Raw genomic sequence first — 14,800 nt, forward strand, 5'->3', positions numbered from 1 at the left:
ATTTGGCTTTCCAGGCTTGTCCCAAATGTGGACAGATTTCTGACAGAGTCAGCAGGATGTGTCAATTGACAGAATGAGGTGGGGGGAGGGAGTAGCAGAACAACCTGGAGACAAGGCTGTGGGTGGTTCACGAAACTTGTCAGAACCTCCGCTCATTTGTGCCTGCAGCCTTTAGAGGGGCCAGTGCTTTGATCGAGCACCTGCCCTCATGGAGTTCATGTCTAATACAGGAACTAGAAATGTAAAACCAAACACTGAAATTTCAGGGTGCTTTAACAGAGGTCTGTGTAGTGCAAGGGGGTGTGTGCATGCTCAGTCGCTTCAGCAGTGTCTGACCCCATGGACTGTAGCCCACCAGGTTCCTCTGTCCATGGGGTTCTCTAGGCAAAAATACTCAAGTGAGTTGCCATGCCCTCCTCCAGGGGATCTTCCCGACCCAGCAATCAAACCCACATCTCCTATCTCCTGCATTGCAGGTGGATTCTTCACCCACTGAGCCACCTAGGAAGCCAGGGGCTGGGGGAGTGAGGGGAGCAGGGAAAGGGTGACAAAGATGAGAACAATGATCAGCTCCGTCCTCCGGGGTGGAGGAGTGACCAGGGAAGACAGACCCTATTGAGACAAGCTGGGACATGGGACCCTTTGTCGCAATGCCTGCACCAGGATAAACATCTCTTCGAACCACAAAATACAAAGAAAACTGTAAGGGATTAAAAATAACCTTGTGCATGTGTTGAGGCAAATTATGGGCAACAAGACACAAAAAGACCAAAGACACAACACAGCCACTTCTGAAGAGCTGGGGGCAAAAGCAGGGCACTGAGCCTGCCCTCTGCACACAATGCCACCCAACAGGCAGGCAACCACCCAGACCACCCCTCCAGCCAGCCCCAGGAGCCAGCCTTCCCTGCCCGCACCCACTGAAGGAAGAGCTCTACATGCCCCTCAGCAAGCAGGCAAGGTAACCTGCTGCTTGTTCTCGCTGCCTCCTGGGGCAGCAGGGGCCCTAATAAACCCTTGCTTGGATTTCTTGTCTGGTCTCTGATCAATTTCTATTAAGGAGACCAAGAACCCTGCTCAGTAACACTATTATGGGCCAGAAAGTCAAGAGCAAAAAGACTTTTCAAAAAAAACAAAAACAAAAACCAACAGCATGGACCAGGACATGAAAGAAACTACAAAATGCTCAGCTGGGTCAAAGATAAGGGTAGGGATGGACGAGAGTACAACAAGTAAATGCAGCCACTCAAAACCTTGTATTCCAGGACTTCCCTGGTGGCCCAGTGGTTAAAAAACTTGCCTGCCAATGCAAGGGATGCAGGTTCAGGCCCTGGTCAAGGATGATCCCACCTACCGCAGAGCAACTGGGCCCATGTGCCACGACTACTGCGCTTGCGCTCTGGAGCCCGCAAGCCCTTAACTACGGAAGCCTGCGTGCCTAGAGCCCCTGCTCCGCAACAAGAGAAGCCACCGCAATGAGAAGCCCGCGCGCACCGCAACTAGAGAGTAGCCCCCGATCTCTGCAAATAAGAGAAAGTCCACGTGCAGCAGTAAAGACCCACAGCAGCCAAAAAAAAAAAACCACCCACAAAACTTTGTATTCCTTGGTAAGGAGGCTGGAATTTATCCTATAGGTAGCGGGACACCATTAAAGGTTGAGGCCACACGAGGCTTTGTGATCTTACCTGTATTTTAGAGTGGCCACTACAGCAATAAGCAGTGTGGAGGACCAATCTGTGAGGGGCGGGTGGGAAGGAAGATATGAGGATACGGGCAGAAGAGAAAGGGACAGAGATCTGTGACAGACTTAGCAGGATGTGGCCATGAACCGAAGAGCTGGGGGCGGGGAGAGAGACCGGCTCTGAGTGACACAGCAGGAGCGAGAGTAGAATCCCTGATTGAGCTACAGCCCTCAGGAGGAGCACGTCTGCGGAAGGAGGGGTAGGTTAAGACTCTGAGTTGAGTTTTAGTACCTGTGGGGGTCTGCGGATGTACCGCGTCCGCTGAAAATACAGGCCTGGGGATCCTCACCTACTGCAAAGTACCAAAAGCCAGAGAGGGGCAGGAAGATGGTTAGACCGTCTGGGGCAGAAGAGAGGACGGCCTGGGAGAGCTCTCAGGAACATGTGATCTAATGCGCAAGCAGCGGAGAACCAACCGGCGCAAAGGAAGGAACCATGCTCAGAGGTGGGAGAACTGGAAGACTGTCTGGAATTTCAAAAAGAAATGTTCGACGCTGGCAAATGACTCAGAGAGTAGAATGCACAGAGGAACATGATGAACCTATTTTTAGGAAACTGAGTGTGCTCCATGCCCCAGCCGTTTAGGAAGAGAGAAGCTGATGGATAACCATAGGTTGGGAAGCAAGTGAGAAGTGAGGAGTTGCCAGACTCTAAGGATAAACTTTTCTCTCTCGAAACTTTTGACAGTGAAGGGAAGAGAGAAGGCAGCAGGTCTCAAGATAAGAGAAAGGCAGACATATTCAGAGACCACAGAGGAAACCCCACAAAGACTCAAAGCTGACAGAGGAAGGGAAGGGAAGCTGGCAATAAATATGGGAACAAGGGCCATGAGGGAGAGAAAGGTGACCAAGACATGGGGGTGGATTCCCCCGGGGCAGGAGAAAGGTCACCTCTTTCCCCAGAGACTGGAGCAGAGGTGAAGACAGATGGGCTCAAAGCTAAGCTGACAGCACTAGCAAAGAGAGATGAAGAATGAAATATTTAACCACAAGAAGAAGGAAAAGGGTGGGACAAATTAGAGACTGAGACTTATATACACTATTGATACTGTGCATAAGATAGATACTTTGGCCACCTCATGCCAAAGAGCCAACTCTCTGAAAAAGACCCTGATGCTAGGAAAGAATGAGGGCAAGAGGAGAAGAGGGCAAGAGAGGATGAGATGGTTGGATGGCATCACTGACTCAATGGACATGAGTTTGAGCAAACTCAGGGAGACAGTGAAGGACAGCGAAGACTGGTGTGATGCAGTTCATGGGGTCACAAAGAGTCGCACATGACTTAGCGAACGAACAACAATAAGATAGATAACCAAGAACTTACTGTAGAGCACACAGTGCTCAGTGGTGACAAAGAGGGCTTATATGTATACAGATAACTGATTCACTTTGCTGTACAGCAGAAACTAACATTGTAAAGCAACTATATACTGCAATAAAAATTAATTAAAAAAAAAAAAGAAAGCGGTAAGGACTTGGCCACATCACGGGCAGACCCCACTGGGTAGGGTACCATTGGGAGGGAAAAGTGCAGAGGTGGCCAGCTGTGTAGTGTTTCAATTCCTGTGCTTTCACAAGTGCTTGGGAAGCACCAGAGGTGCTGGGCCCCAGGGAGTCCAAAAGTGATTTCCACAAGGTCCTTGCCCCCGTGGGGACTCTGTCCCCATCAGGCATGATATATATAGCTCAGCTCAGCTCTCTGGGTACAGTAGCTAAGAATCTTCCTTAGCTGGGAGTCAAGAGGATCTGTCTTCCTCAGCACTATTTTCATCCTCTTAACTTTGGCTCTAATCTCAACTGCCTCCTCTGAGCAGCTCTGAAAGAAAAAGCTGTCAGCCTGTCCCAGTATTTGGCTGCACTTACAAGGAACTGGTTCTATGGGAAGATGTGAAATTTGCCCAGTGGTTACTCCACAGGCCCCATGTGTGGGTGGAGAATGTGGCCTCATTCTGGGGATGTGGACGTGTGGGCAAGGGGTCACGGGGGAAGAGACTCCAGCACTAAAAATAACTGAGGCCGGCCCAGCCTAACAGAACAGGTTCACCAAGGTTAGCAGACAAGGCTTCGACTCTCTGTGATGTGTATTTAAATACCAAGACACATTTCTTAATGAGAGTTGTGCCAAAATGGAAAGCCATAAGCCCAAATAACAACTATGATGTTGTTGTCTACTCACTAAGTCTCATCCGACTCTGCAACCTCATGGACTGCTCTGCATGGACACCTCCCCATGGACTCTGTGACCTCGCCAGGCTCCACTGTCCATGGGATTTCCCAGGCAAGAATACTGGAGTGGGTTGCCATCTCCTCCTCTGGGGAATCTTCCTGACCCAGGGATCGAACCCACTTCTTCTACATCCCAAGTGGCGCTAGCGGTAAAGAATCCGCTCGCCAATGCAGGAGATTCAAGAGATGCAGGTTTGATCCCTGGGTCAGGAAGACTCCCTGGAGGAGGAAATGGCAATCCACTACCAGTATTGTGGCCTGGAAAATTCCACAGACAGAAGACCCTGGTGGGCTGTCCACGGGGTACCAAAGAGTCAGACATGCCTGAGCACACACACACACTCCTGCGTTGGCAGGCAGATCCTTCACCGCTGAGCCATCAGGGAAACCCAAATAACAACTATACCCAGGGTTATTTCAGGAAGGGAAAGCCAAGGTTTATCATTTTAACACTGCCAGACGAAACACTTTTCTCTGGGGAATATGTTTCATCCTTCAGCTCTCAACAGAGACACACATGTGGCATCCAATGATGTTCCTTAAGGACAGAAAGTGGAACCACCTGTGGGGTGTACAGAGAATTTTCCCCAAAAATATTAAAGTAAAAAAGAATTCTCCCTGACTGGATACATGTATGTGGTTGGCTGAGTCCCTTCGCTGTTCACCTGGAACTAGCACAACACTGTTAATTGACTATGCTGCTGCTGCTGCTGCTAAGTCGCTTCAGTCGTGTCCGACTCTGAGCGACCCATAGACGGCAGCCCATCAGGCTTCCCATCCCTGGGATTCTCCAGGCAAGAACACTGGAGTGGGTTGCCATTTCCTTCTCCAGTTAATCAGCTATACCCCTATACAAAACAAAACGAATTCTCCCTACACTGACAACTTTGAACAATTTCCCTCTGTGAACTGCAAACTTCCTCCTGATCTGCAAAGAAAATTACCATCTAACCTTTGCCAAGGGCTTTAAAATTCCTCCCCCAACTTCCCTCACCCTCTTCAGAAAAAAAATGGACTTGGCAATTTAATTTTCAAATATAGTTTGACTGCTCTCTTACTAAGTTTGTTTGAAACCTACTAGGCTCTCCTCTTCCCATTTGCCTAAAGGGTAAAAAAGGTGGAAGCTGTAGGGCTGGGGTGAATAAGTAAGTGCACCATTCCCGTAGAAGAACCCTGTGGTCTGAGGCCAGAGTGGCTAGCTGGCACATGGGGTTCTGTCAGCTTGGTAGACCAAACCCTGTTGAACAGGAAAATGACAGTACTAATAACAGGGTAAGATAAATGACCTATTCCAGGTAGGCTGAGTACAGCCACAGTTAGAGGTGAGAAGGCAGATAATGTGATTTGTCCCTGTTAAGTCCTAGAATCCTAAGTAATTTGAAAACAATCACTTCTCCACTTGCCCGCCCACCCAACACAAATGATTTTAAGTGGGATCAGGGGTGGCCATGGACTTTCCCATGGAAGAGAGAAGGGTCAGAATGTCAGCATCCTAGGAAAATCTCCAAGTCTGCAATGCAACTTCAAAACCATCTTGCTAACCCACCAAAATCCAAGTCACTACACTTGAGGTCCCCAAGGTTCTCATCCAGTTTCTTCAGAGTTTAGTTAACTGCTCTGTGAGCCCAGGTACTTCTGCAAAAACAGGCTTTATCCCAATACACAGACAGCAACATCTTGGAATTAAGATACAGTGAACCTGCTGTATGTTGTCACCACTGTTTAGTCACTAAGTCGTGTACAGCTCTTTGCGACTCCACAGACGTATCCCACAAGGCTCCTCTGTCCATGGGGTTTCCCAGGCAACAGGACCAGAGTGGGTCTTCATTTCCTCCTCCAGGGGATTTTCCTGACCCAGGGATTGAACCCGTGTCTCCTGAACTGACAGGCAGATTCTTTACCGCTGAACCACCAGGAAGCCCTCTCGAACGCACTATATAAGACATTGTAAAAATCCTTTGAAAAAAACCTAATTAAAATGCCCCCGTCCTCAAAGAAGTATTTTTTATTTTTTTTAATACATACTTTTCTGACATGGATTCCCTGGTTGCTCAGATGGTAAAGAATCCACCTGCGATGCAGGAGACGGGGGTTCGATCCCTGGGTCAGGAAGATCCAGCAGAGAAGGAAATGGCAAGCCACTCCAGTATTCTTGCCTGGAGAATGCCATGGACAGAGGAGCCTGGCGGGCTACAGTCAACGGGGTCGCAGAGAGTCAGACACATCTAAGCAACCAACACTTTCACTTTCAGACACAGCAAATGAGAAAATGGCTAGTTGCAAGCCTTACAGAATCATCTCCGGTTTTTTGAGGGTGGTTTGCTTGCTATTACTACCGTATTGCTAGAATTGTCAAAAGCATCTACGCGATTAAGTGTAGAAAGGAAAGTACCCCCATGTTCTGCATCATTAATATAGAATGGGCTTTGCTTCATCTTGTATATCATCCTTAAAAAGCAATTAATATACAACCACAATGACTTTGAAAGAAAATGCTACAAAAAACCTATCAATATGGCTTAGCCATGCCTCTTTGAAATAACTGTAGAAGTAATTACATGTTCTAAGAAGTAAAGAAGAAAGCACCATTCTCCCCTGGAGGAATATGTCTCATCTCCAGCCACTGAGCTCGGGTAGGCAGCACCTGGTGTTATCTCATGGTCCTCACAAGAGTCTGGCAAGGTAGGTTAGCTAGTCCCATTTTCAGGTAAGAAAACCAAGGTTCAGAGAATATAAGTAACTTGCTTACCTAAAGGTCATATCCAGAAAGTAGTAAAGCCAGAATGTGAACCTAAGTCGCTTAGACCCTAAAGCCCACACTCTGTAAATCACAAGAAAAGTGTTCTCAATTCCACCCCACCCCTGCAAAAAAAAAAAAAAAATTCAGGGCTTCCTTGGTGGCTCAGTGGTAAAGACTCCCTCCACCTGCCAACGCAGGACACAGAGGTTCGATCCCTGATCTGGGAAGATGCCACATGCCAAGGAGCAACTAAGCCCGTGTGCGACAGCTACTGAGCCTGTGCTCTAGAGCCCAGGAGGCGCAACTACTGAGGCCCCCGAGCCCTAGAGCCTGTGCTCGCAGCAAGAGAAGCCACCGCGATGAGAAGCCTGCACACCACTAGAGAGAAGCCCACTTTTTCCAGAGAAACCACTGCAACTAAAGAAAAGCCAGCACAGTAATGACCCAGCACAGCCATAAATAAATAAACTTAAAAACAGTCTGTCTGCCCTGCCGCCCGTTCCCCTCTGAGCGCCTGGTTTCTAACTCTACCGGAGATTTCGCATTGGCATATGGGCACTGTCCAGGACCTCTCAGTTCAAAAAACTCTTCCCTGTCTTAAATACAGGTTACAACCACAGAGCGTTATCACCGAACACCCACTGGAATGGCTGAAATGGAAACGACAGACACTAGCAAGTGTTGACAAGGATACAGAGTGACTGGAAATCTAACACTGCTGGCAGAAAAGTGAACTGGCAGCACCCCTTGGGAAACACACATATTTACACACATGGGGCTTTGCAATTCCACTTCCAGGTATACACCCAACGGAAACGTGTTTCTTAAAAGAAGTATACAAGAATGTTTGTAGCAGTACTGTTGTAAGAGCCTCAAGCTGTAATTCAATACAGGCAAGCCTTTCGGTTCCTCAGGGACACCAGGCTCGCTCCTGCCTTGGGGTCCCCACACTTGCTCCCCCGCTGCTGCTACTCTTCTTCCCAACCTCAGTCTCTGCTCAGATGGCACCTGTATGGAGGCATCCTCACCGAGGCATCCTCCTCAGTCACCCACTTGCCCTTTCGGTTTCCTTCAGGAGAACGATCATACTCTGTAGTTACATCTGTCTGTTTACAGTGTAAACTCCAAAGGCAGGAACCTCATCTGTCTTCACGTCTCTATCCACGTCACTAGCGCAGGGCTTTTATAGCAGGCCCCCAAATAACTTGCAGAATGAACAAATGGAGAAATAGTCCATACTTTATCAATACAGCCTGAGAGACAAGGACTAGTTATCTCTCCTCAGGGCCCAAAGCATCTTGGCAATGTTTATAGTGATATAAGGTGACTACAACAAAGTCCTTTATCAAAAACAAAGGTAGCTTTTGGACTTCCCTGGTGGCTCAGCTGGTAAAGAATCCACCCACACTGCAGGAGACCTGGGTTCTATCCCTGGGTTGGGAAGATCCCCTGGAGAAGGGAACAGCTACCCACTCAGTATTCTGGCCTGGAGAAGTCCATAGACTGTAGACCCCATAGTCCATGGGGTCGCAAAGAGTCGGACACAACACAGCAACTTTCACTCTCATGGGACTTCCCTGGCAGTCCAGTGGTTAAGACACCACACTTCCACTGCAGGGGGCACGGGTTCGATCCCTGCTCGAGGAACTAGATCCCACATGCTGCACGGTGTGGCAAAGAAACTAAAAAGCAAAAAAGAAACAGGACTTCCCTGGTGGATACACTGGATAAGAATCCACCTGCCAGTGCAGGGGAGATGGGTTAGATCTCTGGTCCATGAAGATTCCACAGCCTCAGAGCAACCAAGCCTGTACACCACAACTACTAAAGCCCGCATGCCTAGAGCCTGTGCTTCTCAATAAGAGAAGCCACTGCGATGAGAAGCCCACGCACACAGCTGGAGAGTCGTCCCTGCTCTCTGCAACTAGAGGAAGCCCAAGTATAGCAATGAAGACCCAGTGTAACCAAAAAATAAGTAATTTTTCTTAAAAAAGAAACAACAACAAAAAGGTAGCTTGCCTTGGACAAGCTCCGTAAGTTTTCTGAGTCCGTTTTCTCACCTGTATGAGATGGGTAACACCTCCCCTGCTGGTAACTACAAGGATGAGAAATAACCAAATGCCCAACCCACAGTACATGCTCCACAAACAGCAAAACAAAATAAATGGTCATTAAACTATACGTCATTACGAGTGTAAAATGGCAACAGCCGGGCTGTTCAATGGCGATTATTGGCTGGCAAACCCAATGTCCCTCACCCCCTCTGGTCCCACAAAGCCCGAGTTCCCCACGGCCCAAGGGACTGGGCTGGACAGGGCCTCTGACACAGCTGATCACATCACCCACACAACAAAGACATAATCATTATCTGGAGAACTCACCTAAAGTTTAAAATCATCTCTCAGCTTGGAAGGCTGCTAAGTTTTAAAAAGAAGTTAGTGTGGAAAGAAACGTAAATTCCCTCAAAAACTGTTTAATGTAAAAAAAACAGGATCTTGGAGTTGCGAGTGGAATTTTCCAGGAAACCTGCCTGACCGGGGTCTGTCCCAGAAGGGGAAGATTTAAAATGCTGTGACAACACAATGAGCATAAAGTAGGGCGGCGTGGCCCTTGTAAGCAGGCAGCCTGCGGGTTCACCACACTACAGACTGGTCTCCCTTGGTGGGTATGGGATAAGGAAGCATGTTCTCTGTGGTACTGGGACTGTCTTTGAGATGTTTATTTCAGAATGAAGAACTCAGAACACCTAAGTCACAGAGGAGACAAGTATCCTGTGCAACTTTAGAACTCCAAGACCTGAACGGGAGCAACTACTCTGCTGAGGTGGTGTACGGGCTGGACATAAACAGCAGAGACTTCAAGGCTGGAACATTTCCAAAGCTAATGCGGGTCTTCCATCCTCCAAGGCAGTCCTTTGGATGTGGGTAACAGAAAATGCATTTCCTAAATAAGATTTTCCTTTCAGGCTGAATTTTTAGAAAATAGAAGAGTAAAAGTATATATATGAAAAAAATGAAGTTACCAACTATGTTTACTTTGGTTTTAGGCTCAGTCAGTGTGTATACGCATGCTCACTCGTGTTCGACTCTTTGCGACCCCATGAACCGTAGCCCTCCAGGCTCCTCTGTCCATGGCATTTTCCAGGCAAGAATACTGGAGTGGGTTGCCATTTCCTTCTCTGGGGGTAATCTTCTTGACCCAGGGATCGAACCTATATCTCCTGCATCTCCCTCATTGGCAGGCAGATTCTATACCACTGGGCCACCTGGGAAGCCCAGACTCAGTCAGACTTGACCTTAAACCCTAGCAGTGAGGAAAGGAAGGAGCTGGAGGAAGCTGCTTCTCCGAATGTCACTGCAATGGATACACTCGCCTGAACCTCCCGGGCTGGACACAGAGTAGGTGCTCAGTACGGAAGGAGCAGACTTTACTGGGCTTTCAGTTTTGCACGGAAGGCAGCATTAGCCGTTCACTGAATGGCGGACACCAGAATAAGGCACAGAACTAACGGGGATCGAGTGTGTGCCTCTCTCCAGACCATTTCCGGAGCCTGCATCCACACCGAGACGTCCTTTCAAGGCACCTGGGTCTGGCTCCCCTCTCCTCCAATCCCCGTATTACGCTTCAATACAAAAATGATAGAAGCTTCCGTGAGGGGATTCCCTGGTGGTCCAGTGGTTAGGACTCGGCGCTTTCACTGCTGAAGGCACAAGTTCAATCCCTGGTCAGGGAACTAAGATCCTGCATGCCAGCACCACACAGCAAAAAAAAAAAAAAAGCTTGGGTGGGAGAGAGAATCGCCTGTGCTGTTATTTGAGGCACAGGCAAGGGGAAAGCTAGGGGGAGGCATTCAGATTCGAGGCTCCTGAAGTCCCTCCTCAGATGATCCTAGGAATGTTTATTTTTTAAGGAAAAGGTAAAAACACTACAGAATACTTAACATGAGCCAAGTGAGTTGTTATATTTCCATCTAGTGTCTCATTTAATACAATAATGCAGCCAAAAACATCAGAACTGAAATGCTCATTTTGTAAATGAACACTGGGCTCGAGAGGGACCAGGGTAGCACCAATAGACAGCGACCGGATTTAAGTTCGGGTTCTCTGAGTCCTCTGTGGTCCTACAGAAAGTGGGGTGAGGGGCTGCTCTCACCATCCACATCCCCCACCCGGAGCAGCAGGGCTTCAAGGGCCTGTGCACTGGGAGAGGGAGGGGAACATCAACCAACGGTCGGCCGGGAGGAGATCATGGACAGCCTCTCAAGGGGGCGGCGGGGAGAAGTCCATCACACCAAATCCTGCCCCGCTCCAGGGACGCCCAAAGGGGAACCTACGCACCAAGGCAAGCTTCAACACTTGAGGGCCTTGTGAGAGGCACCGCAGACAGAAAAACCCTCCCTGGGAAGCCAGAATTTTAATTCACACGTCCAGAAAGTCATCTTCATTTCCTGCTCACTACCACCTCCGGGCACCACTGCGTCACGCAGACATCCACTTCCTGAAGATAAAGCTCTTCCTTGACATTTGGAATGTGTTTCAGTTTCTACTCTTGCCCACCTGTGCTGTTCCCGTAGAGGAGAGAGGGCTTTCTGACTTAACTGTCTCAACTACAACCAATGCTCTATCATCTTCCCTTTTAAGAAGTGCTTTCACTGGTAACCACTGAATAAATGAAAATCAGTCATTGGTGCTCTGGGGCCCAGCTACCCTGCTATGCCTTCAGTCCCCCAAACGCCAAGCTTACTGCGGCCTCAGGAACCTCCCCCCAGCTCCTCTCTCAGCCCCAGTGACCCTGCTCCCACCCTGCCTCCTCCAGCGGCACTTACTTCCTCAGGGGAACCTTCTGGGCCCCGTCTGTGCTCTCACAGTCTTGAACGCCTCTTGACAACTGTCACACATTCATCTGCTCAGCCCTCGTCCAGCTGCTAGTGATCCCAAAAGGACAAAACCTGGCATGGTCCCCACACGACACGGCGAGTACATTCTCAGAGGGTGAGCGTTGCGGCAATGCCACGTCGAAGCACCTGGCTGACGGTTTGTATGATTCTTTCTAGAGTGTCCGTCTCCCATGGTTAGGGAGCAGAAAGTGAAACAGGAAACAAAAGCAAGTCACTTTATAGCTTTATTTCCAGCCTCAGTGCCAGGCAAATGTGATCATCAGGTATTTGTTGAAGTCTGACTAATGATAACAGCATCAGGGCTCTCAAAGCTGGGGGGAAGGGACAAACATTCGCTCCTGAAAACTCCACCATAATAATTCCAGGGTGGTGAGCAAATGATGGGTTTTCAACCCATAGAACCACAGCAGTCCCTTTAAGGAAAGCTCTCGTGATAACGTGCCTACCTCACACATCCTGAAGATAATTTAGGCGTCTGCTAAGATTGCTTGAAAAAAAGAAAAAAGAACGGGAACAGACTGACCTTCGAAAAGTAATAGAAAAATGTTACAACTGGCAGTTATTACAGCATTAAAAAACCAGAAAGGGAGAGCCTGGAAGATGGACACATTCTTCACTTCCATCCCGCCCCTGCATCCGAAGGCAAAGAAGGCATCAGTGCCCTCCTGGAGGCTGTGGTCTGAAACGGTGCTGCAATGGAGCTGCAAAGAATACACAGGAAGATGAAAAGAGCACATGGAGAAGATAACACAGAAGAGAAATGAGACAGACTTTGACCAGACACAGTCCAAGCAGACCTCTGCCTGTCGCTACTGAGCGCACAGCCTGTGCCAGGTGGGACAGAAAGAGGACAAAAGGCAGGTAAGAACCAGAACAGCACAGGGTCGAAGGGGGAGAAAGGGTTACAATGACAAGAAGAAGGGAAGAAGGAGAGGGATTTCACTTTCCACCAGTAACAAATGAGCTCTTTTTCTGAAGTGGTAACTGTTTGTTGTAAACAACTGAAAAACATACATAATAACCACAAGTTATAAATGTTCCTGGAAACTCCCTGGTTCCAACTAGTGGATGACACATATCTGCAGAGGGACCTCAGCATCTGCTCTGAAGTTCAGGGGAAAGTAATTCTAACCAATGGAGCTGCGCCAAAATAGCACCCTCGGGGTCTGACCGATTAGATGGCTGCTGCTTCGCCCGGCTTTCAGGAGAGACGACAGGCTGAATGGTGCGACGGAGAAACCTGCGCATTTCTTTTCTGCCCCTGCATTCTGCCCTGAAGGGCGAGTCAGTCAGGGAAGAAAGCAGTGCAGAGTGAAGTCTTTGACAACACTGAAAACAGAATAAACGGATCTGCAGTTTAATTACTGAGGATCCTTTTTCCCATCAAAACTGACGAGGAAGACCACCAAGATGAAGAAGACTCTGCTTCTCCCTGTTCTCTCAGTGCAGGGGACAGATTTACCAGACAAGCTGTTGCGCACCTTCTGACTGAAGAAGTTGCTTTCACTAGATACTGGGACTGACTACCTGGTAACTGAGCTGAAAAACATACACAGAGGGAGGGACCAGTTGAGGGGGTTTGTAGCCTCCTGTGCCCTGGGGAAAGCCACAGCCTCCAGACAGGGATCCTGTCTGGGATCAAAATGATGTACTTGATGTGACCAAATGTACTGGGCGTGGAAAGAACAAAGACTCTAGATTCCTCCATACTTTCTTCAAACCTTCATTTCCTCAAGAACAACAGAACCTGCTTCACTGAAACGGTAACTGAAAGGACTAAAATAACAAGCATTTACACTGGGCCCTAGTACATAATAGGTGCTCACTAAAATAATTTAAAGAAACTCTAAGGTTACTTGTGACAGTTTATCTGCTATATCCCCTACTTCAAAAAACAAACAAACTGATACCTTTAATAGGGCTTAATCTAGTCTTCCAAAGATCCTCTAAGAACTAAATGACTCCAGTTCCCTCCCACCAGCTCTTAATTTATAATCCCTGAAGAACTGTCTCCAAGGTGGTCAGAAGTGGTTTACCAGAAGTGCCTGCCAGCCTGCTTAGTCACCCTTCAAAACCCTACAGACTGCAGCCCATCAGGCTCCTCTGTCCATGGGATTTCCCAGGCAAGAATACTGGAGTGGGTTGCCATTTCCTACTCCAGGAGATCTTCCCGATCCAGGAATCAAACCCACGTCTCTTGCATCTCCTTGTATTGGTAGGCAGATTCCTCACCACTGAGCTACCTGCGAAGACCATCTAAAGTGCAGCCCTACACTGCTACATTCCTTCCAATTCAACCCCATTGCTAATGAATTTATCAATTTTCCCCAAAGCCCAGAGACAGCTTAGACTTTTCTCCCTTAGCTCCTCAACGCCTCTCAGTTAACCAAATTCAGAGAGGATTGGAAGATACACACTTCTGGTCCCCCAGCTGGGTGCTCTGCAACTGTGTGCTGCACTCAAGTCAGATGGGACTTGGGGACAAAGGCAGGACGAATTCAGACTAACTCCTTAAGACCTTTGGGTTGTTCGATGTATATAATCTCAATCTGAAAATTATGCCGACTTTCTGAAATGTTGTCTGCTCACTCCGGGATGTGAAATGCCCAGTATCTATGCCAAGAAGCAGAAATGGAGATTTCTAGTTCACCTAGGACCACAAAGAAAACCTTGTATTCACTGCACACTATCTCCTTGTGAAGAAAACCTGCGCTTCCCCGGCCTTCAGGTCTCACTCTTTGCCTATATATCCCGCAACACAGTGCAAACTGCCTCGTGTTCATCACTCCTTGACAGATTCAGGAAAACAGACACCCATCCCGATACCAGGAAGAGATGCTGCTTTCATGGATGTTGGGATGTGCTGCTACTTTTATCCATCTGCTCCTTTGTATTATCAATACAAAGTACCAGAACAGTCTTCTTTGCAATGTGGAAAGGATACAGATTACACAAAATAATATTACCCAAAGCTTCACCTGCCCTGAACTCATGAGTTCACCAAAATGGTGCTGTTCTAAAATAACTCAAGCATTTTTTAATAATCCACAAAGACCCCGAGAGAGACATAATAAAGCAGATTCCACAGTGGGAAGCAATGAGGAATGGGGAGTCAAAAAACAGGAGTTCTGAAGATTGTTTACCAGCTGAGTGACCCCCAAGCAAATTATTCCAGAAACTTGCTGAGGTGTAAAAC

At 48.1% G+C, this 14,800-nt stretch overlaps 1 protein-coding gene across 4 annotated transcripts in view; it reads right to left on the minus strand.

The window, feature by feature from the left end:
• RFFL (ring finger and FYVE-like domain containing E3 ubiquitin protein ligase) overlaps nucleotides 1-14,800 on the minus strand; it is a 58,966-nt gene that overhangs the window by 27,559 nt on the left and 16,607 nt on the right. For 2 of the 4 annotated variants that reach the window (XM_010861497.1, XM_010861494.1), the window contains exon 1: nucleotides 11,533-13,751. The exons of the other annotated variants lie outside the window; for them this stretch is intronic. The gene's annotated coding sequence lies outside the window, so the exon portion shown is untranslated. Of the gene's footprint in view, nucleotides 1-11,532; nucleotides 13,752-14,800 lie in introns of those variants that run through there. 4 annotated transcript variants of the gene reach the window in all.

The sequence above is a fragment of the Bison bison genome, unplaced genomic scaffold, assembly GCF_000754665.1.
Source record: "Bison bison bison isolate TAMUID 2011002044 unplaced genomic scaffold, Bison_UMD1.0 scf7180017864472, whole genome shotgun sequence".
Lineage (NCBI taxonomy): Eukaryota > Metazoa > Chordata > Mammalia > Artiodactyla > Bovidae > Bison > Bison bison.